Raw genomic sequence first — 5,000 nt, forward strand, 5'->3', positions numbered from 1 at the left:
GAGATCATACTATCAACATCATGAGTGACTCATAAAAATGTATTGCAGACGCATCAAACCTAACTCCTTTATTAACAATTAACGGAGGAAGTACTCTGAATAAAAATTGTCATATGATAATCAGGAACGAGTGCCCTAACCCACTATCTAAGCCTGGATTGCGAGGTATAGGGTAAATTTTCCGAATAACGCCGCATTACTAAATACCACAAAAGTGGTATCAATGGATTCCTTTCATCTTCTATCTATATATAATATTAGGATATAATGCGCGATTCCACCCCTGGGCCCCACAATCTGGGTAAAATCTTAACCCAATTGCCTACCTAACTGTGCCTAGTTTTGAAGTTCGCCCTAGCTAAAGGGTGCTTCGTCCCCCCTGGACCCCCCCCTCCCCTTTTTTTAAGGCACTTCGTGCTGCATCATGCTACTTCAGGGCATATTCCATATGCAAAATTTTAGCCCAATTACCTATCTCACTTTACCTAGTTTTGAAGTCAGCCTTTGCCAAGAGGGAGCTACGCCCCCCTGTGGATCTCCCCTATTCAGGGCACTTCTTAAATACGTAAACACAGCCATGCTTGAATTTCAGGGTAATGATGGTGGTTTTCGGGGTATTTTGCACAAGGTATGTTGCACGAAGTGCCCTAAAAAGGGGGGGTCCAGGGGGAGCGAAGCCCCTCCTTGGCTAGGGCTTAATTCAAAACTAGGCAAAGTTAGGTAGGTAATCGGGTTAAGATTTTGCATACGAAATGTGCCCCCAAAGTATCACGGAGTAGCACGAAGTGCCTTAAAAAGGGGGGACCCAGATTTTGGGGTCCAGGGGTGGAACATGGGTCTTGCACATCAAACCTGCTGAATAACCTCTTTATTAGCCATTTGCGGAGAAAATGGTCTGAGTAAAAAACTCCTATTATTTTCGTTCTATTGACTAAATGCACGATTTTCTTTGTCTTATGGCTGTGTGAAACTCGACCTATACCGCATTTTCAGGACAGCTAAGTCTTATATGCCCAATTTCCCCACAATTGTGAGAAGCAGGTGGAGGTTTTGTACGACAAAGTAAATGATTACTAACCTCTGACACTGTTAGCTTGCTAGGTAGTGCAGTCCTCTGACCTCTCTCAGGACCGGTGCCAAATTTTAGGTAGCTCTATGTACAGACGCCAATTAGCAGCCAGTGTAACGGCCTCCTCTAAGGTGGAGATGTTATGCTCCTTCATAAACAGCCGAAGATCTGCAGATACAATTGACTTTAATTGATCTAATAATATAACCGAACACATGCGGGTCTTAACCCATACACTTACTTAGAAAAAACATTACCAATTTTGCACTTGAATAATTTTCACATAGTCATTCTGCCCACATGAAATTGCTCAATACCAAAATCATGCAGCACCATACATGAAATTGCAAATGCAGAGTTTGTTTGCATCATGAAAAATGAGGACGTGTCTCGAGCCCGGCCCTGTGCTTGCAAATCGAGTCCTGAAAAGCAAAACTCTTGCTGCATATTTCAAACCATGATAACCAAATATTTCACCAACAATAGACAACACCATCACCACCCGTACATTACAGATACCACATTCAGCAAATGAAAGTTCACAATAAAATAAACACACAACACAACAGTAATCAGTCCCGCCCTCCAAGACTGAAGGAAACAAACTGGACATGAATGAACCTTTCCACACTTCCCCGATCGAGTCTTAAAGATTCGAACGCAACGAAACAATCAAAGCGTTGTGCGAATTAAACAGATTCCAACATAGTAAATGTGCGGGTGTGTGTGTGTGTGTGTATGTACACATTTAAACACACACGGACAAACACATACACGCACAAATACACACACACATGTGTCTGTGTGTGTGTATATATATATATATATATATATATATATATAATATATATATATATATATATATATATATATATATATATATATATGTATATATATATATATATATATATATATATATATATATATATATATATATGTATGTGTGTGTGTGTGTGTGTAAAAGAAAAAAATATACGTATATATATATATATATATATATATATATATATATATATATATATATATATATAAATGTGTATATATATAAATGTATATATATATATATAAATATATATATACATACTATGATTTATCATTTTCTTTGAAGTAATCGAATCTTTCTTATAACTTATTCTTTATCAAGGATGAGCAGTCAATAATTCGGGTCCCAAGATCCGACACGTCTAATGACTTCAATTCAGCCTTTCACAATTTTGTAAACCTGCATACTCATTATCAGTTACACACCTAGAGGTCTAAATAGATTAGCTAATGTGGATACTTAAACCCATGACCTCGAGGTTAAATTTCGAGATTCTTATATTTTTATATATTCTTATATTTGAGATTTGTTTTGGTCTGATAGCGCACTCGGGTTGTATTTCTTGTTGACACCTCTAGAGTATCCATTTTTTTCTATCACTTATATTTTACTCATCATATTTATTCACAGAGTAAAAGAGCAACTACATATGATTTTGTGAATCAAATATCAATGCTGTACTTTTTTTTTTTTTTTTTTTGTATATAAGTATATATTTTTTCTAACGTTTTCATTGAAGTGCAGAATAATTACCTAAAATTCTTTTACTGCCATATTTCTTAATGAGAAATTTTAAATATACTATCCCTGAGGACGCATTTATACTTTTTCTGTACGAAATGGAAAACACTAAGGCTTTATCATTATCTAATCTTTAATAACTTACTCATAATGCGCATGTGAAAGCATATACGCACTATGTGCTTTTAATCTTTACACTTTTGATTTATTATTTTTTACTCTTAATCGCACCTTATTTGGACTAAAGAGAGCGCCCAACGTGGGGCTCGAACCCACGACCCCGAGATTAAGAGTCTCGTGCTCTACCGACTGAGCTAGCCGGGCTTCATATATTTTATTGAAGTCGGGGCTGGATTTTATTTAATTTAATGTTTTTCCTGCATTCTTGTAATTTTCAGGGAATTCTGAGGCAGCTGGAACAGAAGATCATATCTAGTGCTGCATTACGGAGTTCACTCTCTGATATTGACAAAACAATGTTTGGAAGAAATAACGCCCAGAATTTTTTACGTTACCAGCTGATACAGGACAACATTCTAAAAAACAAAACAAAAAAAAACTATACCATTCCAGCCGCAGATTGATAATAAAGACAAAAAAATGATTAGGCAAATTCCAGAGCCTTCATCATCCCTCCCCTTCCAGAGCCACGATAAAATGACACAAATTTCATAAGCCAATAAGATTCTCATTCAAACGTGACATGACACTAGCGTCTGACCTAATAGAGCAAATTGGATTTGTAAAAATTATAAATTTTGTAAACCAGGTGGTGGGGGTTGGGGGGGGTGCAGCTTCCTCCTCAAGATCCCCAAATGAAAATGTAGCCAATTTATTGATTGATTGATTCAACTCCTTTTATCGAGGCCAATATCGCACCTATGTTGTTGATCGACATATGTTGTTGGGTGACATATCATGTTGTTGAGCGACATATCATGTTGTTGACCGACATATCATGTTGTTGGGCGACATATGTTGTTGATCGACATATGTTGTTGACCGACATATCATGTTGTTGATCGACATATGTTGTTGACCGACATATCATGTTGTTGATCGACATATCATGTTGTTGACCGACATATCATGTTGTTGACCGACATATCATGTTGTTGACCGACATATCATGTTGTTGACCGACATATCATGTTGTTGACCGACATATCATGTTGAGCGACATATCATGTTGTTGACCGACATATCATGTTGTTGACCGACATATCATGTTGAGCGACATATGTTGTTGAGCGACATATCATGTTGTTGACCGACATATCATGTTGTTGACCGACATATGTTGTTGACCGACATATCATGTTGTTGACCGAGATATCATGTTGTTGACCGTCATATCATGTTGTTGACCGACATATCATGTTGTTGACCGACATATAATGTTGTTGACCGACATATCATGTTGTTGACCGACATACCATGTTGCTGACCGACATATCATGTTGAGCGACATATGTTGTTGAGTGACATATCATGTTGTTGACCGACATATCATGTTGTTGACCGACATATCGTGTTTTTGAGCGACATATCATGTTGTTGAGCGACATATCATGTTGTTGAGCGACATATCATGTTGTTGACCGACATATCATGTTGTTGGGCGACATATGTTGTTGGGCGACATATCATGTTGTTGGGCGACATATCATGTTGTTGGGCGACATATCATGTTGTTGACCGACATATCATGTTGTTGGGCGACATATCATGTTGCTGGGCGACATATCATGTTGTTGGGCGACATATCATGTTGGGCGACATATCATGTTGCTGGGCGACATATCATGTTGTTGACCGACATATCCAAATTTCCCCAGCCATTTCGACTGCCGTTTTAGGATTATTATTTTGTAAAACTATGCTATGAAAAAGAGCTGGCATGAAATGGTTAGTGTGTTGGTAACATTTCTTTGGTGATTTTGATGATGTTTAGAGTTGGTGGTCTACAAAGATGGAAGAGACGAAATAATAACTTTATTTAACTTTTTTTTTATCCATCGGTTTATACAGTTAAAATTGTCGTCTTTTCAGCTGGTACGACACATTTTCTACGACAGGTATCATGGGGGCGGGGCTTAGCCATTGGGGCGGGGCTACATAGAAACCTCGTTACAGGGAACCGTAATGAAAGAAATATACTCACATTGGAAATTATAGATAATCGATAAATGTAAGTTTTGTAGAAACGAAACGTATCAAGCACCTGCCACCGTTCGAACGAGCGAAATTATATTTCATACATTTTGCCGGTATTTGGAATATATAGAAAACTTGTATGTTTCCTCTATGTATATCTTGTAAAGTTAGATTACTATAATAATGCGTCTTAGTGTAGAACAAAAAAAA

General features: G+C 37.3%; 1 non-coding gene across 1 annotated transcript; it reads right to left on the reverse strand.

Moving 5' to 3' along the window:
• Positions 1–2,884: 2,884 nt before the first annotated feature.
• Positions 2,885–2,957, reverse strand: TRNAK-CUU (transfer RNA lysine (anticodon CUU)). Its single transcript has one exon. It is a non-coding gene; the product is annotated as a tRNA-Lys (tRNA).
• Positions 2,958–5,000: the final 2,043 nt, after the last annotated feature.

This window comes from Penaeus japonicus, unplaced genomic scaffold (assembly GCF_977035675.1).
Source record: "Penaeus japonicus unplaced genomic scaffold, GWHDUDI00000001_assembly GWHDUDI00000017, whole genome shotgun sequence".
In the NCBI taxonomy this organism is placed as follows: Eukaryota; Metazoa; Arthropoda; class Malacostraca; order Decapoda; family Penaeidae; genus Penaeus; species Penaeus japonicus.